Raw genomic sequence first — 27,334 nt, 5'->3', positions numbered from 1 at the left:
GCACGCCTTTCAGCTGAGAAAGTGCCCAAGAGGAAGCGTTCTGCGAACTGCAACAACGCCTGCAAAGCCCGCCCGTGCTCGTTCATTTCGACGAAAACGCCAAAACGAAAATTCACACGGATGCCAGTGATATAGGCTTGGGTGCCGTCTTCGTCCAAAAGCAAATCGGGTGCGAAAAAGTAATCGCCTATGCCAGCCGTGGTCTGTCCAAGGAAGAAAAAAACTACTCAGCATCTGAGAAAGAATGCTTCGCGATTATATCGGCCATTTCGAAATTCCGCCCGTACGTGTATGGAAGAACCTCTAAGGTTTTGACAGACCACCATGCGCTGTGTTGGCTTGCCAATTTGAAGTACCCCTCTCGCCGTCTCGGTAGGTGGAGCTTGCGCCTGCAAGAATTCGACGTTACAGTAGTCTATAAATCCGGGAGGAAACACCCCGACGCCGACGGCCTGTCCCGCGCCCCGTCAACCCGCCACCACAAGACTCTGATGAAGGCAGCGTGTTCTTCGAAATCGTGACGGAGAGCGACCTAGCCGCCCAGCAGCATGCCGACCCCGAGTTACACGTCATAATCGACTACCTCGAGGGATGCGACGTCGCTGCTCCTAGGACCTTCAAACGCAACTTACCAGCATTCAGCCTCAGAAACTCTTTCCTCGTGAAGAAACATTTCAGCCCCGGAACGAGAACAAATTACCTTCTTGCCATCCCCGCGGACCTTCGGGGCGAAATTTTGGAAGCGTGCCACGACGAGCCGTCTTCCGGACATCTCGGCACAGCCCGCACTTTTGAAAAAAATGAGGCGAGGTACTACTGGCCCCGCTTTACCTCTGACGTCACCCACTACGTCCGGAGCTGCCGTGACTGCCAGCAACGAAAGACGCCTGCGACGAGACCCGCCGGACTCGATCTCCGTCCCATCAAGGCCCTTCCAACAGATTGGAATGGACCTTCTGGGCCCGTTCCCTACGTCACGATCCGAGAACAAGTGGATTGTCTTAGCAACAGACTACATGACGCGCTACGCGGAGACCGCCGCTCTTCCGAGGGGGACAGCACAAGAAGTCGCCAAGCTTTTCATAAGACAAGTTGTGCTGAGACATGGAGCCCCTGAAGTCCTCATCACGGACTGCGGAACGGCCTTTACTGCGGAGCTTATGCAAGGAATCTTACGCTACAGCACCGGATCACAGAAGAACGACGGCGTACCACCCCCAAACGAACGGACTTACGGAACGTCTGAACAAGACGATCGCGGATATGTGTCTATATACGTTGACGTTGAACATAAGACTTAGGACGAAGTCTTCCCGTATGTCACGTTTGCGTACAACACGGCTATCCAAGAAATCACGCAGATGACACCATTCGAGCTCATCTACCCAAGACGGCCGACTACAATGCTTGACGCCATGCTGCCGCACGTAGAAGACGACGACCTGAACCCCGACGTCCAAGGATGTCCTTAGCGTGCGGTGGAGGCCCGCCAGCTCGCTCGAGTTCGTATAACAGACCAGCAGCTGGTGAATGCGGGCCGCTACAACCTCCGACGCCGAGCCGCCGAATACCACCCTGGGGATCGTGTGTGGATTTGGAATCCCATCCGATGACGCGGAATGAGTGATAAACTTCTGCGACGGTATTTCGGACCCTACAAGATTCTACGACGTGTTGGCCAACTTACCTACGAAGTGATCCCCGATGGTGACTCCGGCACATCGCGACGACACACGCGGCCCGAAGTCGTCCACGTGGTTCGCTTAAAACCTTTCTACGGATGATGACGAACTTTTATTTTTTGTTTGGAGTGTCGCTTATGTTAGCATCAGGGCGATGCACTCTTAGAGGGGTGGGGGGCAATGCCATGCATTGTGTTTATTTGTTTTACCTCAGTATTTGTGTTTTACCTCAATACCTCAGTAACCTGTTAGTTGCTGATTACGTTGCCTTGCAAAGTAACTGGCGGGACGAATTGCAAAACATGCTTACTGCACTGGACAAACAGAGTAGAACCATAGGCCTGAAAATTTATATGGGCAAAACTAATGTAATGATCAATAACCTCGGGTCAGCACAACGGTTTGAGATAGGTGGCAAGACAGTGGAAGTGGTAAGCCAATATATCTACATAGACCAAGTTGTGAACCCGGATCCCAACCACGAGGCAGAGATAATTCCAAGGATAGCAATGGGGTGCAGTGCATACGGCAGATATTCTTAGAAAATGAATGGCAGTCTACCATTGTCCCTGAAGAAGATAGTGTATGATAGCTGCATCTTACCGGTACTGACCTACGGGACAGAAACCTGGAGGCTCACTCAGAGGGTTCAACTTAAATTGAGAACGACTCAGCGGGCAATGGAGAGGAAGATTACAGGTGTAACAGTAAGGGACAAGAAGAGAGCGGAGGGGGTCAGGGAACAAACGCGTGTTAAGGACATATTAGTAGAAATTAAAAAGAAGAAATGGACAAGGCCAGGGCGTGTAATGCGTAGGCAAGATAACCGTTGGTCATTAAGGGTTACAGAGTGGATCCCTAGAGAAGGCAAGTGTGGCAGGGGGCGAGAGAAATTTAGATGGGCAGATGAGATCAGGAAGTTTGCGGGGATCAGTTGGTTGCTGTTAGTACAGGACCAGGGTAATTGGAGAATAATGGGAGAGGCCATTGGCCTGCAGTGGACGTATACAGGCTGGTGATGATGATGATGATGACCTGCACCAACATCACAGCCAGCCTCATTAAAGACGCGCTCGACGACAAAACGCATACGTTCCGCATTATTTGGACTCGTGGGTTTGAGGCTTTTGCAGGAAATGAGCGGGTACATACGCTCGCCCGACCAACTATTTACCGGGCACCTGACCAGCTCTCGTCAACCTTAAGCGATGCAGAGCCGTCTTTCAGCCCACGCGAATACCTCGAGGCTTTTCTCGCGCAGCGCAATTCACCTCCATCCCCATATCGTACACTCACAAGGTGGCCGTCCGTCCTCCTCCGTCAGATACAGACTGACAAATTATCCACTGAACATCTCACACATCGCTTTAGAAACTTACCCGGCGCCCCTACTTGTTCGTTCTGCTGAAGTTACACAAACATATTCCACAAAATATGGGCGCGTGATCGACGTCCAAAGTTGACCCGCATCCCTATTCAAACTCTGGTATCCTGGGAGGCAAGTCTGGCTGACCCCAGCGCCGCAACACAGCTCCTTCGGACGTCCAGAGCGGAGGAAGACATGATCACAGCTTTTCAAGACGGCGCCCTGGACTAAGGGTGCTTAGGAATGTAGCAGAGTGCAAGCATACGCGCCTGCAACACTACTGCGCATGTCACGGCTACAGACGGCGCTTATCAGCTCGCATGTATAAATGCGTGCGCGTTGTTCAATAAAGCCTCTTTTTCTTCCAAGTTGCTCGCCTAAACAAATGGTGTCAGAAGTGGGGGTGGTGTTTCAGTTCTGCCGTCTACTACGTTTACCAAGTTATAGGATGGAGGCGTAATCCTTGAAGCTTTCCTGGCGCACAAGCGATGACTACAACACTCCTTCCGCCACCGAAGCCCCTTGACACGACGGGCGACGTGCTTCACAACTGGAACGTCTGGAAAAGTGAGTTCGAGCTTTTTGCCACTGCAACCAAACTAAAGGAACAAGATGCCGATGTGCAAGCGGCAACTTTTCTCATGGCAATTGGTGAAGAGGCGCAACGGGCTTTTTATGCCTTCACCTTCGAAAGTGACGATGAGAAAAGAGACTTGAAAGTTTTCATGCAGAAGTTCGAAGCTCATTTCAAGCCGGCAACAAACCTAACTTTCAACGAGCTTCGTTTTGGCTCTAGAAATCAACATGAGAGCAAATCCTTTACTCATTGGCTAACCGAACTAAAAACGCTCGCGAAGAGTTGTGAATTTGGAGAACTTGAAGAGCGACTTTTACGCAGCAGAATAATACTCGGTACTAGGGACAAAAAATGCAGGAAAGACTCATCGCGGAAAGCCCTTCCTTCGCCAAAACAGTTTAAATCTGCCGGGCCAGAGAGCAGAGTAAAGAACAAATCACCGAGATTCAAGCCGAAGTGGAACGATCGCCAGTTTCGTCAGAGATGCACGCTATAAAAGCAGGTAGCCCACCCTGCTCGAGATGCGGCTAGGAGCAGCAGAAAGCTGGAAAATGTTCCGCCGTAGGCAGACAGTGCAAAAGTGTGGCCGCCCAAACAATTTTGCGAGGATGCGTCGCTTTGCGGGCGCGAAAACGTGGTCACAAGGGCTCTATGTACGTGCATGTAGTACAGCAAGTGGAAGTGGCTAGTCATAAGGACGAATATTTTCTCCAAACGCTACAAGTTAACGCACTTTCCAGTCGTGAACAGTGGTCAGTAACCATACTTATCGAAGGCACCGCCGTCAAGTGTAAGATAGACGCCGGGGCGAACTGCTGCATCATGTCAGAAGCTGTGCTGCGAACGATAACGGCTGCGCGCAAGCAGAAATGTTCCGCCACATTGCGCACGTTTGTCGGACACACAGAACAGGCTGCAAAGAAGATAACCTCGCTCTCTCCTACAAAGCACAAAGCACTGAGGCAAGTTTTAAGAGCGAATGCTCTTTATAAGCGACCCCAAACCATCCACCGCCGGCGTCGGCGGCGGCGGCCGCAGTGCTCTTTAAAGAAAAAACAGCATCCGGCGCCAGGTTTCGATCCGAGGACTTTGCGGGCCGCAGCGCGACGCGCTACCGACCAAGCCACAGACGCGACGGTGATATCAGTGTTAGACGCGCCTTATATCTTTAACGCATTCAAACTACGTCGTCAGCGGCGTGCGTTGGCGACTCAGCGGCGTTATAGCGGCTTGATAACTGCGTGGTGTACACGTGATACTACAAACCCGATGGAAGAGATGGAAGAGAAGGCGGCGAGGGGGTGGGCTGCGGGGGCCGAGCGCAAGCGCCGCAAGCGGGCCGACAACCGTGCATTCGCACTTTCACATTCTCCCCCTCGGGGAAATGCGGGGGAATTTTTTTAAACTGCGGAGCCATAAATTTAAGGAAAAATACACTCACATTAGGGATCGGCGCAGCCTGTCCCCTTTCCTCGTCTTCTTCGGCACGACTCGTGGCCTTTGGCCCGAGCTGCAACCACGAGCTCAAAATGTGATGACATTTTCTTCTTTCATCGGTACGTTTCTTTGTCGCTCAGGCTGCAAGCATACACAAAAGTGAAACGAAGTACTAGAAAGAAAAATACTCGCAAAAAACTAAAGCACCCGTGCGGAAATTGCATTCCGTATACAGGACGAGACATTGACCCCGCTGTTTCTGACTTCATTGCCCCGACATGCACGGGTCACGCTCATCCTACTGCTGCGGTTATGGTGATTCTGTAGGCTAAATTGTTCTTCTACGCTGCTATCTATTTGCGTCATTCCGTTTCCCCTGCGATACAAAATGGGCAAGTTCTGCATGCTCCGGAACGTAGGTTAACGCAGATGTAAGATTCAGCGTGCATCGAAAGAGACGCTGAAGAGGACAAACTCTCTCCTACTTATGAAAACAAAATGGGTGAAATTTATCCAGAATGCGCTTCTGCATAAAGGAGGTGACCTGACCCTACAAAATTATTCCCAGGTCCGCTGTGCGCCCGGTAAGTACTTTTGGAGTTGTTTATTTTTCGTGGTGCGGCCAAATGTGCAGGTTACCTTGAGCGGAGACGTTGCTCAGCGACTGGGCCTGATAACCCGCCTAGCTACGCTCAATGCTGAAGATTCTCAAGATTGCACAAAGGGGTTTGAAGACGTCTTTCAGGGCCTGGGTCAACTTAAAGGCGTCACGTTTCATATGCAACTGAAGCCTGAAGCGAGAACAACCATAAAGTCGGCCAGAAGAATCCCGGTCGCCCTTCAAGAGCCTGTGAAAGAGCAAAGCTCGGCGAGTTGGAACGCGACGGCGTCATTGCAAAGGTAACAGAGCCTTCGTTATGTTCCAGCTACATGGTTGTAGTGGTCAAGAATGGCAAAGTGCGTTTATGTTTAGATCAGTCAGATCTGAACAAAGCCATTCTCAAAGAGCACTACCGCATGCCTACTTTAGAGGACATACTTCCACGTTTGCCAAGTACGTTTCCGCGCTGGATGCTTCATCAGGATTCTGGCAGGTCTGTCTTCACGAAGAAAGCTCTTCTTTTGCACCATGAGCACTCCCTATGGACGATACAAGTTTTTGCGCATGCCGTTCGGAATTGCATCGGCCCCAGAAGTTTTTCAGCGCGGTATACACGAAGTAGTCGATGGCTTGACCGGCGTAGCTGTCGTCATGGACGATTTATTAGTCTGGGGAAGCTCCCGGGAAGAACATGACAAAAATGTCGCTGCCTTGCTTACACGATGCCGGGAACACAACCTGAAGCTGAATAAGAAAAAGTGCCGTTTTTTGCAGTGCCAAGTGCGCTACATGGGCTACGTACTTTCCCCGCAAGGCCTTCACCTGAATCCCGACAGGGTGGATGACATCATGACAGTACCGCCACCCAAGAACCATAAGGAGCTCCAAGTATTTCTCGGCATGATCAACTTTGTTTCACAGTTCATCCCAAATATGTCCATGACAACCGCCCCGCTACGGGAGCTATTAAAGAAGGACACTGCGTGGTTGTGGACAGACGCACAGGAAGAGAGGTTCCAAGAATTGCGCGCTAGTCTTGGCAAAGTGTCTGTCCTGGCTTTTTTTGATCAAACAAAACCTGTGAAGCTCTCGGTAGATGCCAGCCAGTATGGTGTAGGGGCCGTTATTTTTTAAGGAGAAAACCCAATTGCCTACTCGTCACGTTCCCTGACCGAAGCGCAACAACGGTACAAGACGGTACAAGCGCAACAAGAGAAAGAAACCTTGGCCATAGTTCATGGCTGCGTCAAATTCCGGGACTACATTCTTGGCCAACCGGAAGTAACGGTGGAATCGGAACACAGGCCGCTGGAAGCAATATTCCAGAAACCGCTTTGTGAATGCCCTCTGCGACTGCAACGTATGCGGCTGGGGCTTCAGAAGTTTCCAATCAAAGTTACTTATAAACCAGGCAAGGAGCTTTTGTTAGCAGACGCCTTATCGCGATTCCCTTGCAAGGAAGAACTGTCTGAAGAAGCGGAGCAATTCCACGTCAGTGTTGTTTCCTCATTGCCTATTTCATACCGGCAGCTAGAAAGCATCAAGGAAGCGACTATCAACGACGCTACCTTCACCGACATCTGTCGTTACGTGAGCACAGAGTGACCTAAGCGCAAGGACCACCTACCCGACGCCCATCGGCCGTACTGGAACTACCGCGATGAGCTACACATCGAAGACGGTCTGCTGCTTAGGAGCAACAAGCTTGTCATCCCTCCAGCCAAGCGCCGGGAGGTCCTTCTCCTACTTTATGCCGCTCACGGCAGCGAAGAAAACATAAAGGCCAGGGCCAGACAGGTGATGTGTTGCCCAAACATGAACTCCGACATTGCTGCTATCGCGAAGTCGTGCAGCACTTGCGAAAAGTATAAAAAATCGCGCCAATCCACCTCGTGAATGTGGTTCGAAATCAAAGCTGTAAACGGCACCCATAACGATTACCCATGCAACGTCACTTAAATTCGCTCACATCGCTCTACAAATAGTAAAACAAAAGAGAAGTGAAATGCACTTCAAAGAGATATTCTTGGTAAGGTTAAATCAATGCATGATGCATGAACGGTGTTTGGTTGAGTTTTATTGGTGTAGCACAAGACTGGAAACATTTTTATAAAATTAAAGTAAGCTCCAAGCGGTGTTACAGGATGTGACTTCTCCGTCTCTGCGCCGCGGACAGAGGCGACGAGATTTGTTTATTTATTTATTTATTTATTTAGAAAATACTGCAGGTTAAGAATAGCCCAGGCAGGAGTGGGGGTGGTACAATACAAGAACATGACCAAAAAAGGAAACAAATACAGGTGGCACAAACTAACAGGGAAATATACAACATATTACGGTACAAGATCTAAGTGTCTTCAAAAAAATTTTCAATACACCTTAACACGTTTCTAGATTCAAAAATGTGATGTGGTAGTTCGTTCCATTCTGTTATTGTGCAAAAAAAGAAAGAGTATTTGAAATTGTTAGTTCGAGCAAAGATAGGAGTGAAGTTTTGGGAATGATATCGTCTAGTTGGACGCGAAGATAACGGGGAAAGAATGTTTGATAGGTCAAGTAGGCTTTTTTTGCTGGATAGATAGAAAAGAAATTTTAGTCTTGCTGTTTTCCTGCGACATTCTAAAGTTTGAATTTTGTTATCATGCATTAGTTCAGTTGGGGAATCAGACTGGCGAAATCGGTTGAAAATAAAACGGACGGCTAACCTTTGGATTTTCTCTAGATTGTTAATATTTTTTTTAGTATGCGGATCCCACACCTCACATGCATATTCTAAACCAGACCTGATTATTGTATTGTATGCTAGCAGTTTAGTACTGGGGGGAGAACTACTGAGTCTATGCCTTAGCATGCCTAATTTCCTACGTGCCGATGAACAAATCTTTTCAATGTGAGAAGACCAAGTTAGTTTGTTAGTGATTGTTACGCCAAGATATTTGTAACTTTCTGTTAGTAAAATGGGGGTTCCTTTTATACTGTACGGGCAAATAAACGGCTGTTTCCTGTTAGTGATACGCATGAACATAGTTTTGTCAGGGTTTACATTCATTCCCCAGCGGTCACACCACTCAGTTATGGCTTCGACAGATTGTTGCAGCATTATCTGATCCTTTAAAGAATTAATTGGACGGAATAAAAGACAGTCATCGGCAAATAAGCGGATTTCTACACCTTGTTTAGCACATGTAATATCTGTGATGAATGGCAGCGTGAGCGATTGGCCGCGAAAGTGAGCCAGCAGAAAGACAACGACGATGACAAAGAAGAGGAGCCGCGCGTAAGTCATCGCGGAGGCTGGAACGGCAACGGCTGGAAGCGAAGCGGCGGAACAGGGCGCAGTCCGTGGGAACTACCCCGTGAGACGCCTGGGCCACCCTAGACGGGACCGCGCTACCCTCCGCCAAGGCTCGATAGCTCGTCTGGGCGCCGTCATCGAGGTGCTGGTGCGCCGACTGCTGACGCGCCATTCCGGCTGTTGGGCGCTGCCGTTCCTGCTGTTGGAGCGCCTAGAAACGCGTCGTGATCAACTGAAAGTGAGCTGACTGGACTATTAGGCATTGCTCTCCGACCTTGTGAACTCCGAGGTTCCTTTGTGTATCTTTGAACTGTGGCCTGTGTGTACGTGTGACCGAAACCCATCCTCTCTGTTACGTCCCGACCTCTACTATGCTCACGTCCTGTGCTTGCCCTCCATCCTCTTAATTATAGTCTTCGACGTGTTAAACAGTGTTCGTCTACTGTCTGCCTGCGTGGTCCTTGGCCCATTCATAACAATATCATTAATATAAATAAGAAAAAGCAAAGGCCCAAGGACACTTCCCTGGGGAACACCGGAGTTAACAGGGAGAGGGTTAGAATAAACGCCGTTTATGTCAACAAACTGTACCTGAACTCAAATACGATGCAACCCATTTAACAATTGTAGAGGGAAAACCTATCAGATTAAGTTTGTGAATTAGTTTGGAGTGCGGTATGGAATCAAATGCCTTGCTGAAGTCAAGGAAAATTACATCGGTTTGGCCTGATTTATCTAGTACCGAAGAGAATGAATGGACACAAGAAATTAATTGGGTAGTTGTCAAAAGACCTTTACGGAAACCGTGTTGAAATGGCGATAGAACATTTCGCGCGTCTTGAAAATTTACCATGTAATTTGAGATTATGTGTTCCAGCAGTTTACAACACGTGCTTGTAAGGGATATCGGCCTGTAGTTGGTTATGAGGAGATTATTTCCTTTTTAAGTGCTGGTATTACTCGAGCGATGCGCCAATCTGCGGGTACAATGCCTTGTGATAAGGATAAGCGAAATATTATAACAAGAAAGCGGGAAAGAGATTCAGCGTAACGATGTAAAAATACATTTGGTATGTTGTCAGGACCACAAGAAGATTTTGTTTTAATGTTTAGAAGCAAATGAAAGATATCCTCGAATGTTATGAAGTCGCGGTCGATTTCTGCGCAGTTTCCACTGGCATTATCGAACACGCATGGGTTTGAAAAAACGGAGTGAAAGTACCGGTTTAATTCTGTCGCTATTTTTATCTCATCTCGAATAATTTGATCGCTGAGCAAAATGCAGTTTGCATTTTTTTGTTTATTAGTCTTTATGTCGCGCGATAACTTGGCGGGATCGCTCTTAAGTGGCAGAGAAGGAGCAAAAGGAGGAAGAAATACATCTGTTCAGGTTTCTGAACTGCCCAGAGTGCACCCATATGCAGTCCGCGCGGCCTGTGTTCTGTCCACCCGTTGAAGCTGGGTAGGTAGAGAGGGCCTGGGCAGCAGCATCTCCCATTGCTCTTGTTGGGTAGTTGACGGAAAGAGAGGAGGGTGCTCAGGGCTAAAGTCGCACACTCCGATTATGGGGCGGAGTGTTCCTACTTCTGAGCAAAATACACATTCAGCATCGTAGCGATTCGGATGCATTAAGTGAAGACGCGTAGGCTGTGGGAAGGAGCCCGGGTTGTATGAGCGGTAGGGTAGTTTGTTGTTCTCTAGAAAGGTCAGGGTAAGGCGAAGGCACGGTCTGTCTCAGAAGGCGACAATGCTGGGTTATCTCCCTGAACCTGACAAGCGGGTGACTGTCCTCGTGCAGCTCCATATCACGGGAGGTAAAAGCGCAGGCTTGTTGGGTGGACGTATTCGTTGCCCTCCATTGAACCATGAGGGGGTGTCCAGATGAGCTGAATGGAACCGTTTGGGGAGTGGCTTTTTAGCACGCGCAGTGCAGGTCATGACATCCAACCCAACTGGTCATTCCAGTAGGCTTGCTGGGAATCGGTGACTACCCTCCGAACCCCTGGTTGAGTGAGAGCCAAGGTGATGGCTCCCTGTTCTGCTGCCGTCATTTCTTGGGTCATAAGCGAGGTACACGCAAGAAGGTTGGTTCTGGAGGTAGCCACGATGATGGAGTATTGCTGCCCTCGTTGTTTGGAGGCGTCTGTGTAGATAACTGCAAGATTCCCACTGAGGGTGGTGTTTAGCGCTTGAGCCCGTGCTTTTCGGTGACGAGGGGTTCATATTTCCAAGCAAAGGGAGCATCTTTAGTTTTAGTCGCCAAGAGTCTGGGATTACATCAAGCGGAGTGACATTCTAGGCTGCCCAGCCAATCTGGTAAAGCATGCGGTTACCCACCGCAGTTCTGAGTGGCACCTTCTGGTTGGAAAGATGGCCATCTATTTGCTCTCCTACCGTTTTGTGGAGCCCCGTGCTAAGCAGCCTCTCTGTGGACGCAATCATCAGAAGACCAATGGCCTGCTCGAGCTTTTCTAATCATTATATAAAGCATCTCTATGTCTTCCTTGTCGAGAAGAAGACAGGGGATTGACGTAAGTGATTCTCGAGAAGACAAAAGCTTCAATTAATCGAAAGGCACCTGATTCCTTTAGGCCTCGCTTCTTGGTGGTAACTCGCCTGATCATGTGTATGATTTGATCAATGCTGTTTTTGAGGCGCTGCAAGGAGACGTCACTGTTGGTGTTAGCCTCGATATGTAGTCCCAGGATCTTAATGCTGAGGCTTGGAGGGATGGCCTGGCCATCAAGGAGTATTTGAATGTGTTCCTTGATTTGGCGTGAGGGCGGACGACAAGGAGCTGTGATTTGTTACGTGAACACTGGAGGCCACAGGCTTTAGCACATTGGTGTATAGAAGTGAGATGCCATGCATTGGTGTGAGCTTCCTCTAATTTTTGTAACTCTTAGCACATGAGCAAGGTGCGCACAGGGTCGCTAGACGGGCGTGAGTGGTCGCATGACGCTTTCACGTGGCATTCAGCGAGAACGCAGGGGGTAAACCCGTAGATGTGCTTGGTGAGTACACCACCTGTCTTCCCCGTCTTCGGGTGGGCTCGTACCTACATCGGTAAGACAATGGGCTCTCGCTTTGTTAGTCTATTAGTTCCAGGTTCGATTCCCGGTGGTGCCAGTAAATTCTTTTATTTGTTCACTGGAGTTTCCTGGGGACACCAACGGTCGCGAAAGAACCCTTGGGGGGTAGAGGTAAAAAGATTTGCTTTAAAACCGAAATGCACGGCTGCCCATGCTCAGTCATGAGATACCGAGTCTGCCGTGGCAAGTTGTCGGGGCGGAACTCTTCCACCAGGAAGGCCATGACTATCTTATTCCAGTAGATTTTTACTCGTTTTTTTCGATATTCAGAAACTGCCCCGTACTACAGCTCATGCAGTGATAAATGCCTGCGCACAAGTGTTCGAGACGCATGAAATTCCAGCCAAGCTTTGCAGCGATAACGGCCCCCCTTTCAACAGTGAAAGCTTCCGAACGTTCATGTCGCATTTCCGGATCAGCCATGTCACCTTTAGCCCCTACTTCCCGCGCGGTAACGGCATGGCAGAACGAGCTGTCCAGGAAGCAAAAAAGTTGCTAAAGGAATGCCCATTTTCTACGCTCGCATTTTTCAGCGGCCTTTTGGGAGTGGCGAAACACCCCAAGGGACGACCGCCTCAAATCTCCCACAGAGAGGTTGATGGGAGGCCATACGAGGATACAACTCCCCGTGACCAACTTCCACCTGGAGCCAAGGACTTTTCCTTAGAGGAGGTTCGACAACGACTCCAGGAAATAAGGCACAAGCAGCGCGTCTACTACAACAGAGGTACCAGATGCTTGCCAGAGCTTGAGAGTGGATCAAGGGTGTCTGTCTAGACTCGTAGCAAAACATGGGCCCCGGCCATGGTCGTTGGCCCTGCGGGTACAGCTCGGTCTTACGTGGTACCTACAGAAAGCGGACAGCAGCTGCGTCGCACGAGGGAGTATATGAGCACCACTGAAACCGCTACGCATGACTCGCAAGCGAAATCGGAGCCTGTGACGCACATCCCAGAAGACAACACAAGCACGAGTCTACGAAGAAGCGAACGCGTACGCCAACAGCCCTGGCGCTACCCATGACCAGAATAACTGAACATTTGCATTGTTAAAAGTGAAAAACGGCATTTGTTGTTTTTGTTTTTTGTTGTGTTTTTTCTCTTCGAAGAAAAAGAAGATGTAGCAGAGCGCAAGCAAGCGCGCCTGCAACACTACTGCGCATGTTACGGCTACAGACGGCGCTTATCAGCTCGCATGTATAAATGCTTGCGCGTTGTTCAATAAAGCCTGTTTTCCTTCCCAGCTCCTTGCCTAAACACAAGGAAAATAAAGCTTGCGTCCTCTCTTCCTTCCTTAGAATCACATTCCGGAATCCTCCCCTCAGCCGGGCGGAGACAGCAAATGGTGGGAAGGTGGGACTCAGAATATGACCCTTAGTCTCCTTATAGTCCTGGGAGGAAGCCTTTTCCAGCTCGAACCCTGCAAAACACCTATCGTCTTTAAAGGGGTCCTGAAATACCTTCCGCCGATGCATGGATGTACATGTACCCAAATAAAGCAATGTATTTGCAATCTCCTTCCGCAAGAATTTTGTTAAAGCGATGAGTATTAGCTGAGAAATCGTAAATCAAAAACCGCGCATTATCGTCGCTCCGCGTTTCCTCCTCCTTTCGACTTACTCTCCGCTGTTGACGGCGCGCGAGCCTTGCCTCCCATGATGCTGCACTCCGCAGCGGTGACGTAATTCCGCTATTGCGCTGCTCAGACTGCCGTCTGCTACGGGCAAGCTTTGTTGACACCATGAATCCCGCACGCCGCTCAAGGCTGGAAAAGCGAACGAAAAATCTGGCCGCATGTATGCGGCGGCCTGGCCTTGCCCTTTCGCGGTGTACGTTGCTGGCGGCACATGACTTTTTATCGGCGGCGAACTCGCAGCCGCACGGGGAGGGTCGTGCGCTCGTTCCCTTGATGCACCCCGCACTGTTTATCCAAAAAGCGCCGTATCAGATGTGGCCCCGCTGGTGCCGGGCGGCGGTGGTAATTCCTGCCGGCGGCATGTGAAAAAGTCATATTAAACCGATACAGAACCCGTGCACAAAACGCTTCAATCATGTGACCAGTTCAGCTTGGGGCGACGCGTGGTGGAGAGCGGCAACGTTGGCAAAACATGCTCCGTCGCGGCTCTGAGCTTTCTAGCCCTGGAGCGAGCGCCATTTCTTTGACAATTTCAAACATCGGTTGCCTTGGCAACAAGGCACAAACCACTCCAGAAGTCAGTTACGGTTGCGTGATCCCGGTTCAGCTTGGGGCTCCACTTCGCGACATGTGGGCACTGCAGGCGTACCACTCACTCCCATTGGGAAGTGCGAGATGCGTTTGGCATTACAGGAGGCGATGGTGTGTGTTGTGGACGCCTTTGTTTCGCGATGAAATGCGACGTTGTGCTTCTGCGGGTGGATAGTGCTTCCCATGGCCTGGATTATCTTTCTCGAGCGATGTACGACTCAACCTCGCATGGGGTATGTGCAGTGTGCGTGGCTAAAAGCCATCGGCTTGTGCGCCAGAGTTAAGTGACTTGCTGTTCGTCCCAGCAAACCGCGCGCGAGGTGAGTACCGACTTTACGACGGGCAGGAGGCAACCCATCCTCTGTCAATCGTGGTTCAGACTTTCAACGCACGTTGTGATGTTGTGTTCGTTAGAAACGCGTCTCTGGATTGTTTTGAAGTTGAATAAAATGTATGCGTCAAACCCGGGCATTCGGCTCAGGGCGTTCTCTGCGATTGCACGAAAGAAGTGCCACGGGGCTTCAACGCTTTCTTTATGGAACGTACTCAGGTAAGAGAATATCCATGTCGTGTTATGGCCGTGTTGCATTCAATACAAACGGTTAAGCGTTTGTTTTACACTTGTTTCGTTTGTCGTAAAATGCCCAAGCACTCCGGCACTCCGCTGGCAGATCAGCCGGCGAGCCGACGCTGAGCAGACGACTCATCTCTTTGCCGGAAGTGCGTGAAAAAGCCGCCCAATAGCACGATGTCTAGCTCATGACGAACATCTGGGAATCGATGATGTAGACATGTGAAGATGGCGGCGTCCAAAAACACGAAGGAAAGGGTGAGAAAAAAACGACAAACTTTGCAACAAAAGTGTGAGCTTTCCGCTGCGCGTAAAAGAGTAATACTTGGCACAGAGGACGTTGACGACCCAATCTAACGGTTGCGCTAGTTCATTTAGTGTGCTCAAAATGCCTTTCAGGCCCCTTTAATAACGAATTTTGGCGGACATTAAACCAAGTGTTGTGTCGGTGGTCTCCGCGGTATGCGGTCATCTTCCCGCTAATTTCGCGACACCAAAATGTCGCTGAAGAACGACTCAGGCTAGTCTGCTCCATTTTTGCCCTAAACAGCTATAAACGATTTAATTACACGATAATCTCCATAATGATAATTCTGACGATTTAATACATAGAGCTGCATGTTAGTCGCACAAGTTTTGCCCTTGGTTGAGCCTAATGGGTCTCTTCAAGGGTCTTATAAATTCCCCTGGCCCAAAATCATCCGCCAAATGGGAAAATGGGGAAATTAGGATGCCAAGGCTTGTTTGCACTCTTCGGAAATAACACTGTGAACCTTTTCTATTCCTAAGATTATGAGCGTTAAGAAGAGCGTCACATAGCCTACAGGGTTTACAATTAGAGTAGCCGATTATGTCTAATCAAGGATTTTTTAACCACTGGTGTTTTAATGCGTAGTATTCTTTTCCGAGAACCACCGCAGCCAGGAACTTGAGACGCCATCCATTTCCACCAAGATGTGTATTTCGTGGACATTACACATTCAATCGTTATAAAAGCGTAAACAGAGATAATTAGTCGCACGGAATATAGAAAAGCCAACAATTCAAAAATAGACAAAATAAAAATGAACTGACGAAATACGAAATTTGCATCATATACATTTCCTCGCAAGAAGGGTGACTAACTGAATAATCCAGGAAGAGCCTTGTGAATACGGATGTAATAACGGCATTGCACATTTGTGTGGAAAAGCATGGCGTTAGATGGTTGACTCGTTTTTGCTATTTTTCCAATTATGCTATTCAGACTATTTACGGAAGTAACACATTTAATTGTTATAACAGCGTAAATGGAGATAATTTCTCGAACAGCATATTGAGAAACCAAGAGATAGAGAAAATACAAAAAATAAAAATGTTCTTAAGCACGCACCCTTCGTATACCCGGAGTCCAATTCCATAACCATGGCTCTGGCTGTGCAGTTCACCACTAGTTACAAGCCACTGTCACCCAACTCACCCATCTCATAAAACACATCAGAGACTAACGCCAAGGGCTAAAAGAAGATGGTACAATACGACTAATTCAAGAACTTTTAATTAGTCGCATCACATACTCCACCGTATATATCGCCCTTACTCCCGAAGAACCAGCGAAAGTGGCCATACGAATTCGAAAATCTTACAAAATAGGACTTGACCTTCCCTCTCAAACCACTACCTCTCGTTTCCTTAAACTCGGAATATATAACCCGTTCGAAAAACTCCTGGAAGCCCAACGCAGCAGCAAACTCACCAGACTTCTTACCCCTACCGGCCGACACATCCTTCAGGCACTCGGTTACCTGACCCCACCTGCTTCACAAGCTCTTAAACACATTCCGGCTTCAAACTCGTCCCACATTACTCTATCCAAAATTCATAACAATATGCACACAGAATTAAAACAAGGTAGAAGGCTTTCCCGGGTTAAACATCATCGATCCCAATTCCACTTCCACCACGATAATCGTTATACCGACGACGCCCTCTGCCCCTAACCCCAGGCTCATCCTTTGGTGGTTATCAACTCGTAAGGCCCACTTCTCCCCTCCCTCACGACTCTCTCCACATCACCGACCGACTCCGAAGAAATTGACGTAGCCATCGCCGCTACCACTGGCTTCGAATACCTAAACAGTATCACAGGCTCCCAGCAAGCCTGCCGTAACATTCAACATGGACGCATCTCACTTCCCGTCTTACGCATACTCGCAGTAATCAATCCCCTCCACCACCTTTCCATCGTCGAACCCCTGGTCACTCTCCCCTCGAGGGAAGTGAGGTGGCTCACCCCGCTGCCAGCGCCCTTCCTTCCACACCGGTAATTTATATGAGACCCAAAACCCACGGCTAGCCTCCTCCCCCTCCCGCTGTTCCATCACGCTACGCTAACATCATCATCATCCTGATCATCATCACCATCACCATTATCACAACCTTCGCACCACCTTGGCTCAACCCCACCCTCAACTAGCTAAGGAGGTAGCAATAATCTGGTGTCGACTACAAACAAACACCTATTACAACGCACTCATCCTCAACTCCATTTCTACTATTCAATACACCCTCACCCGTCACTTCTGCCCTTCTCTTTACACTACCTACCACATGGTGTGGGCCTGTCAAAACACCCCATTGCTTACCCCCCATCCCAAACCTTCTCCAGAGCAGTAGGAGGTCCTGCTGACCAGCTCCCTTCAAGCTGACCAGATCTTTCTGGTCATCCACGGCAGCGCTGCAGCCAGGGTACCTGGACTGAGGCGACCCCACTCCACCTTGTAACTGTTCAACGACTACCACTTGCTCTAATAAATGTTCATTTTCTCTTACTCTGTCTCTTATAAAGACAACCCGACAAAACCAACAATGTGCATCTTATACATCTCCAAATAGGAAGACTAAACTAAAGAAGCCCCAAAAAGGATGTTGGAGAAAATGAGCCAGCCGTGTGCAGCCAACCATGTACAAGCTTTTCTTCGCACGGGTGTAAGAGAACGCCTGGTAAACTACAGAGATATAACTGCCCACAGCCGACTGTGCGGCACCAAACATACTCCGCAACACTGTGCATTAAACACAAATGGCATTGAAGCATGGTGAATTCTGCAGTTTGATATGTTTGCTAACACCATCATATATTGTCGCTTGTGTCCTGAGCTGTATGACGACTAGATACCATAACTTGAGGAACAAAAAAATTGGGCCCATCTCCCCGCGAGGGGGACTCGAGTAAATGCGTCGCATAGGGGGTGGGTGTATTGCGTTAACGTTTAGTGTTTGGGGAGTTGGTGGTAGTGAATGCGTTGTATCAGCAGCTTCTTGACGTAGTTTGAATGAGTCAAGGATATAAGGCGCGTTCTTAGCCTCCCATTCTGTGTCGGCTTTGTGGCGCAGTGGGTAGAGCACCATGTACAGGTCCGAGCATAAGTAAACGGAGCACGGGAGCGGTGGCCGAACTGCATTGCTGCGCCGCGTATGGGCGCCGACGGGAACCATGGAGCGCCGGTCAAAGAGTGTGTTCGCACTGCCCCCGCCGCCCGATCTTATATGTATAATCGCCGCTCTGGTGGCGTGTCATACTCGGCGAGACGGCCTTCAAAAGGCAGCGCTGGGCTATAGTGGGGCGCTGGTTGCATTGCCGATCGCAGGCATCAGCGGCGACCGGATCCGCTGCTCATGAGCTGGACGAAGCTGCGCGCGCCGGGAAACAAACGTGCCTTGTTGCGCGCTGTAAAGGGCGGCATAAAATTGTGGGCCGCTGTGCTTTGGCATAGCATGTCATTCCGATATAATTAATTGTAAGCCGGCAGCAAAATTGCCATGTACAATATAAAAAGCACATTCACAGACATTTTCGTTGTTCGGGAAAAAATCTCGCTTGCGAGATTTCTTTAATTTTAGGTTTGTCCCAAGCTATTCCTGCCGGTCAGTCCAGGTCTGCTCTGAAGAAAGGGAAATAAAAAATGTCCATGCGGTGGAAATTCTGTATTACAGAACACCATAAAAAATAGGTACAATCGTTTCCTGCTATCACAGCGGGCCTCATAGGGCGCATATTTTGTTGTCGCATTAAAACCGACGTGGTTATTTTTAACGAACACATTATATTAGTTAAGAAAGTCTTGCAGATTTAAATTAACCTCCGTATTGAGTAGAAAGATGGCTTCACCTCATGACTTCAAAGTCTCGCAGAAAAGCGCCGTCAAGGCCTCAAAATGACCGATGACGAGTAAGTCGTCATGACCGATGGAGACCTCTTAATCGGTTAATTTGGTACAAAATCTCATGGCGGCTATCCTCGTCAACGGGAGAGTAAGGGTTAATGAAACAACAAAATATACGCCCTATGAGGCCCGCTGTAATAGCAGGCAACGATTATACCTATTCTTTAAGGTGTTCTCTAATACAAAATTTCCACCACGTGGACATTTTTTATTTCCCTTTCTTCAGAGCAGACCTGGACTGACCGGCAGGAATAGCTTGGGCAAACACAAAATTAAAGAAATCTCGTAAGCGAGAGTTTTTCCCGAACAACGAAAATGTTTGTGAATATGCTTGTTATATTGTACATGGCAATTTTGTTGGCGTCTTATAATTAATTATATCGCAATGACATGCTATGCCAAACCACAGCGGCCTACAATTTTATGCCGTCCTTTACAGCGCGCAATAAGGCACGTTTCCGGCCGCCCGCAGCTTCGTCCAGCTCATGAGCAGCGGATTCGGTCGCCGCTGATGCCTGCGAGCGGCAATGCAACCAGCACCCCTCTATAGCCCAGCGCGGCCTTTTGAAGACCGTCTCGCCGAGCATGCCACGCCAGCAGAGCAGCGATTAAACATACCAGATAGGGTGGCGGGGGTAGTGCGAACACACTCTTTGACCGGCGCTCCATGGTTCCCGTCAGCGCCCACACGCGGCGCATCGATGCAGTTCGGCCTAGAGTTCCTGTATATGCTCCCTACGGGGTGCTCCCGTAGGGAGCATATACAGGAACTCTAGTTCGGCCACCGCTCCTGTGCTCCGTTTATTTCTGTGCGGACCTGTACATTGCGTTCCGCCCGCAGGGTCGAGAGATCGAAACCAGGCGCCGGATAGTATTTTTTTTTATATAGTGTAGGGGGACGGGTTGCGGACAACGACGGTGCGGACTATGACGGACGTCAACGCGGGTGACATCGTGAGTTACTGAAATGCTCTGCATTTAAAATCGAGGATTTAGTCGCCAATAACAGACTGGGAAAAGTTTCATTTAGGCATATACATACGCGTCAAATACTATTGTTTAGGCTTATATGGGCTCAAATATTATTTCCTTCAGCTGTGTAAAAGGAGAAATTTTTGAGTTTGGATGAAAACGAGCCAAATCTTGTACTGTGGGGCGCTAAGTTTTGTTACTTCGTAAAAATAGGGCAGGAAAGACAAGTATCGCCATATCGACAGATTTATGTGAATTGTTCGGGGATTCCGCATTGGGACAAAGGCTCTAAAATCCACGACAATGTTACTTCGCTTGGATTTCTGCCCTCTTTTGGTCGATATTTGTGCGCGAAAAAATGAATGTTCAACGTCCACTTAAGTTGGAGGAGCGTGTATGAACTTCGGAGCGCTCCATCACGGTCCCTCGATCAAGCGCACCTTGCTTGCGTTTGATCGAGGGGCCATGGCTCCATGATCTGATTCTATCTAGAATGTCGGAATGTTTGCTGCTTATACTTTTTACGAGTTCTCTGAGCACAAGGAATACGGAAGTTGTCATACGAGACAGATATGGGCTTCGGAATTGCTCTTTCAGCAACCTGTCCATCGTGGATGGTGGCTGACCTGTTTTGGACGCCAGAAATGGGCTCCGCATGCCGAGTCACAGTGGTGCACGAGTCTCCAGGTGCTGAATGCTTTCTTCTGAGAATGTGAAATAAGCACACAAATGTGCGACGAATGCAGTGTAGAGCTCTTGTCGCCTTCTAATCTGTTAATACTACCGCTGTGTTCGTTGTATTGATTTCCCGCCATTAGCTGCGTTTACCAGGGGTAACAACGGTCTTCGAGGGAAGAAGCACAATTTGTGACTGCTACTGAAACACGAGCGCGCATTAAATGGGCATGGAGACAAAGCACAAGTTTGGTTTATTCGAAAGTTTCCCCGTTAGAATCATACTGACACCACTTTGAACGCAAACGTAGCTCAAATAAGCTACATAATTACGAAAAAAGGGAATGTCCATGCGACCCACTAGCTCATTTCCTGCAACAGAACCTATTATGTCATATTCCCAGCTCTGAAATTGGCTGAGGCCGGCAAAAGCAAACGCCAATTAGGCTGGGCTGATAAGCATGCTGTACGAGCTATTTGCGCTTACATTTCAGGCACATTCATTTTATAGCAGTAATAATGGTGGGGGTAAACAGTGGAAGTTACGTACTTACACGTAAGCATAGCGGCGATGCGTACTGCTGTTGGTACTGCTCCCACTATGCTTGTTGCAGCTGCACAGCACTGCGGCGCTTTGGGGTTCTCTCAGACGACACTGGGAGATTTGCGTAAGCGACCGTGTCATATGTGACCATATTTGTCTAGAGAAATTCATGTTTCACGAAACGGTTGCTTTCTACCTTAATAAAAACAAGCCACGTACAAATACGGTCAAAAGCACAGCAAATACAAAAAATAGCCCGTTGTGGTATAGTGCTGCGGTATGGTGATTAACGGTAACAGGGCTTCCCAGCACACTACTAGGTTTAGCTTCAAGATCTGATCTTGTGAGGTCATTGCAGACCTCGTGAAAACACGATTTAGGGAGAAATCATGGGTAGAAACACGACGGAGAATGAAATTTTTACTTAAATTGCTTAATTTCTCATTGAATAAAGCATCGCTTGCTTCACGACAAGCGCTGGGGGCCATACAAAACATAGAATCTTTCAAAGACAAAATTAAATTTTGTCTGCATGGCCCTTTTAAGAACGCTTTGTGACTGGAGCTATTTAATAGAGAGGGACCTTCGTAGCTCTTAACACACGCCGATGAATCCTATGGATAGGCATGCAGATACAGGAAGCAAGATTGTTTGAAACTTTAACATACAGCTAGGGCGCATCATTAAGAAATTTATGACCAACACAATGGAGAACACCATTGAGAAATGGATGACCAACGAGGCTTCTGGGAATAACACCTCTGGGTATAACAACTATGCACTGCTTGAAGATACAGGAAGTGTTACAAAATGTGATCTGGTTGGTTAGAAGACGACGACACCGAAGCGAAGACGAGCAGCCACCGCACGAGCAGCCAGGCTCGAGACATCTTCTTCATCAAGCGAATAACGCTAGCCGCTCGAACGTCGTCAATAAAGCGGCGTCCTCTTACCCTCGCTTGCTTCCTGGTTTTCAACAATTTGGTGCCGTGACCAGGATGGAAGGATTACACCGTTGAAGACCCCTACCGATGAAGCAGGCCCACTGAAGAGGACGCACCGGCCAAGAACGACGCATCGCATCACCTCCCACCAGAACGGCATCTCTGCCTACCGAGCCCCATCATGGACCGTCTTAAAAGGAAACGCGGTGTGGTCCGCGCCTCGATTACAAAGATCATCAGCGAGATGAAGGCCATGATGGAGGTGACCCCACTACCGATCGGTGAGCTGGCTGAACAGCTTAATATGCTTAAGCGGAAGAAGGCTGCCTTAACCGAAATAGACAAAGAGATAGAGCACCTCGTCCCCGATGAAGAACTAGATGATGAACTGAGAGCTGTAGAAGATTACCGGGATTCCATCGCACGTATGACCTTCCACGCTGAAAGACATCTTCCGGCCGCATGCACTTTAACGACTAGAGGTGTGGTACAGGCCGCAAGGTTGTTGTGTCGTGGGCGACGGCGAGCGGCCTCGGCAGCGACGGAGCGAGGGACGGCCGCCGGGCCCACCCACAAGCCCAAGAAGAAAGAGTGCGGCCTGCTCGTACCAAGACCAGAACCCAAAGAGAGCGTTTATTGTTCAACAAGACGGCACCGAGACGCATACGCACGTGACCCGTCACGTTCGTCCACAGCAACGACATCTAGTTACAATTCATACAACCAAGCGCACACAGTGAGCGGGCGCTCCACTAGAGGGCGCCACTACACCACATCATCTCCCCGTGCAAAAGAAGTTCGCACACTCTGCGAAATACATACAGCATCTTAAATGCACACTCCACATCATTCTCCCGTGCTTTGAAGAATGTCTGCATCTTCCTTTCACTTGACTCACACAACAGGCTATCAGTCGCTCACGACAGTTCTATAAGTCCCAAAAAAAAAACCGTCCAAAAACATTTTCGCTCACGACAGTTCTATAAAGTCCCCCAAAAAACCCGTCCAAAACACTTCCAATGATGATATACGATTCAACACAGACATGACACGTCCAACATGACGCAAAGCATGAACCGTACGTATACCCCCTACCGCACATAGTCGCGAAGCCACTGAGGCTGCTTAGTCTTACGGCGTGGACGCGTAGACGATGAACTTGAATTATCTGACGACCCAGACGCCCCCTCATTTTCCCTTGTGTTGTCTACATGGCTGTTTGGATCTGTTTGTTCACTATTTTCTTCCTGAAATTCTACCGTTTCCTGAGGAACAACGGATCCATACCTTGCACTGGAAGGAAGCTCTGACAGATCAGAGTCTGTCTGGACACTGGGGTTTGCCCCATCTGTCAACGGTAGACTAGGGGACTGACTGTCACAAATGTCTAAGTTAGACGAAGAGTATAAAAACTCTTTATGCCTCGAAGAGAGTTCAACATTTTCAAAGGAATACGGTGCCGAGCCAACCTCAATTCCTTTCGTAACGACTGTGAGTTTCGAAGCGTTCTAGATCTTTCCATCACTGAGCTTAAAGGTGAAAGGTGCAACCTGAGCTTGCACTGTCAACGGCTTACTATACTTCAGAAATCCTTGCTTACGGAATTTTACTTTCACGACATCTCCCACCTTTATGCGGGGCTGCTGCGCACCTTTCCTTCTGTCAAAGTACTGTTTAGCTTTATGCTGCTTCGTGAAGACCTGATTCCGAACATGAGGCAGGAATTTGTCCGATTCTGCTGCCTTTTTACGTATCCTGAAGTTGCTAATATCCACTTTGGAACGAGGCTGACGTCCATGCAGCAAAAAAGCTGGAGAAAGACCTGTCACTGAATGTGGTGTGACCCTATACGACCCAAGAAATTGTGTAATGCTTTTCGAAGCATCCTTGCCTTCAAGTCTGGCTACCTGTAAATGTTCTTTGAGAACTTTGTTAAACCGTTCAATCTGGCCGTTAGCCTGAGGGTAATAATTCGACGAGAACACGTGGCGGATACCTTTCTCCTTTAGATACTCTTGCATTTGTTTGGAGACAAACTGGGGTCCATTATTCGTCACTAAAACCTCAGGGAGCCCTTCCCGACTGAAAGACCAGTCCAACAACTTAATGACATCCTCAGTTGAAATGGAATTTGTGCCCAGAACCTCAGGCCACTTAAAGTAGTAATCGACTAGTGTAACAAGAAATCGGGGGTACGACACATCTAACGGACCGATGATGTCCATTCCCAACTTTTGCCAAGGCCCTTCAGGCCATTCCACTGGCTGCAACGGAGCTACATGAGGCTTAGCAGACTTGTCTGCCAGCTGACAAACGTGACAATGCTTTACATGTTCTTCAACATTGCGATCCATTTGAGGCCACCAGTAACGTTCCCGGAGAAGTTGTTTCGTACGTACTATTCCTTGATGATTTTCATGTGCTAACTGGAGGAAGGTAGGTACAAGTACACCAGGGATAACTACACGGTCATCACGCATGAGTAATCCGTCCACAACAGAAAGTTCATCCCTTACATGAAACTAAGCAGTTAAATCACTGTGTACCTTTTTCTTATCGGGCCAACCCTTGGACACATACTCTGCTACTTTCTGCAACGTCACATCTGCCTTCGTTGCCAGCTTCACGGTTTCTTTATCGACTACTGATGTTACTAGTGACACTATCACTTCCTCCTTAACAAGTTCTTGACCGGTCTGAATGGGTAATCTCGATAGAGCGTCAGCCACCAGATTTTCTGACCCTTTGCAGTACTCGATGTCAAAATTGTAATACAGCAAACGAGCTGACCACCGTGAAATCCTCAAAGGTCTCCGACCTGAGTCTCCTGCGGCTAACAAAGCCACTATAGCCTGATGGTCAGTTCTAAGTGTGAACCGTCTGCCCCAAAGAAAAATGTGCCACTTTTCACACGCGAACAAACAAGCCAGCGCTTCGCGCTCTCCCACAGAGTATTTTCTCTCAGTCTCGGACAAAGTTCTAGAAGCAAAGGCTACTGTTTCAAGCCTACAACCATACCGCTGCTGTAGTACCGCGCCAATTCCCACATCAGATGCGTCGGTAGTAACTACTACAGGCAAGTCAGGATTAAAGACCTTCACAACCGGAGAACATGTGAGGCACGCTTTCAACTGATCGAAACTGCGCTGAGCATCATCAGACCAACAAAACGTCTGACCCTTCCTGAGCATGAGGCGAAGTGGTTCAACTATCTCTGCATAGTTCTTTATGAACTTAGCATAGTATCCTGCAAGACCTAAAAATGATTGCAGTGACTTTATGTCCGTAGGAGCGGGAGCATGAACTATAGCTTTTACTTTGCTCTCCAAAGGTGAGATGCCCTCAGCCGAAATCTTGTGACCCAAAAAATCAAGTTCCTTGACCGAAAAAAGACATTTGTCGTTCAACTTCATGCCACTGTTTGCTATACATGTTAAGACTTCAACCAGGCTCGCGTCATGCTCAGCTTGAGTCTTTCCCCACACAAGAATATCATCAAGATAGCAAACAACATTTTAGCAATTTTTTAAGATCTGAGACATCATTTTTTGAAAAACCGCAGGCGCCGACGCCAGACCAAAACACACCCGCTTAAACCTGAATAAACCTTCATGAGTCACGAAAGTAGTTAAGTCCCTACTTCCCTCCTTTCTAGAAGAAGTGCTGACTGTTAAGACGGAAGATCTTGCGGGTGAGTTGGTCTCCGTGGATGCTGGATGCTCTACAGGTTCCGGTGTCGAAGCGGGTCCCGTAGCTTCCTTCGAAAAAACTCGATGCACTGGTGCCGGCTTACGGCACATCGATGCGAAATGTCCCCACTTATTACAAGAGTTGCAGCGCCGATTTCTGGCTGGACAATTTGGAAATGCTGAATTATGCCATTTATTTCCGCATCGTTCGCACAACTGAAGCTTGCCTGCAAACTTCTTCGCCTGGACTGTACCGCGAAACTCTGCAGCTGACTGCGAATGGAAACGTCCATCTTGGGGGCCACCATCTTGCCTTCCCGAACCCGGTGGAATGACGTCACAGCCTCCCCGGCTGGCCAGGCCATCTTGAGTTCCTGTGCCGCCATCTTGAGCGCGCCGGCCTCCCCGGCGGCCCACGCCATCTTGATCCTCCACGCCGCCATCTTGATCGCGGCGGCTTCCCCGACCGCCATCTTCCGCGACACCACCTTCTCCTCGTCGGCCTACCGCTTGTACTTGATGATGCGAACCGAAGGCTTGGTTCGCCAACGACAACGATTCAAAACTCCGACCACTCTCTTCAGCTTTCTCCAAAGACAACTTTTGGCCATGTGCGAGCAGCTTTTCTCTAACCTGGGGGTTAGACGTTCCATGTATGATTTGATCTCGGACGCGCTCCGCGTACGTCAGCCCGAACTTGCAACGTACAGCTTTCTCCTTTAGAGCGGTCACGTATTCTAAAAAACTTTCCCCCCGAAATTGACGACGGCTTGTGAACTCATGTCGTTCAACAAGCGTATTTGTGGACGCAGCGAAGAGCCGGTCCAGCTGCTCCAAAAGTTGGTCGAATTTCGAAATGGCCGGAGCCGAGGATGCGGTCACACTACAGTCGGTCGCGGAGTCGGTCACGATAGGGCTGGTTACATTAGCGTCGGTCACGTTACTGGCGGCGTCCCTCCTTGCTTCGTCCTGCTCCGCCTCAGCAAAATACCTTCGTTGCCCCTCCCTACCCAAAACGCTGACGAGCGCCGACGCGCGTCGTCCGTCATTCCAGTCGCTGCCGCCAGCCGCCTCGAGATGGGCCTGAAACAATTTTTCCCAGTTATGCCACGGAATCGGAGGCGGCCCCGGCAATTCGAGGAAAACGGGCAGGTTATCGAAGAGGCCCATGCTGCCAAGCAGGAAGGAGAGAGATGCAGGAGCAGAAGCAGAAGAACGAAGTAGGGCGAGGCCTAAACGACGGTTCGACAAGCGTCAGCACAAAGAACGCTAGGCCTCGCGACGCCAGACGCGCCGGACAGTCACACTCGAGCGAGGTCAAACGCACTCACGTTTTCATTCTGCCGGACCCGTCGACGATGTCGTCGCAGCAGAAGAAAATGATCCCATCCTCGTCGCCAAAAAAGATGTTGTGTCGTGGGCGACGGCGAGCGGCCTCGGCAGCGACGGAGCGAGGGA

The sequence above is a fragment of the Haemaphysalis longicornis genome, unplaced genomic scaffold (genome assembly GCF_048455015.1).
Source record: "Haemaphysalis longicornis isolate Haplotype H1 unplaced genomic scaffold, Haemaphysalis longicornis Haplotype H1 scaffold_31, whole genome shotgun sequence".
NCBI classification, from domain to species: Eukaryota; Metazoa; Arthropoda; class Arachnida; order Ixodida; family Ixodidae; genus Haemaphysalis; species Haemaphysalis longicornis.
Note: the sequence above shows the minus strand (reverse complement) of the source record.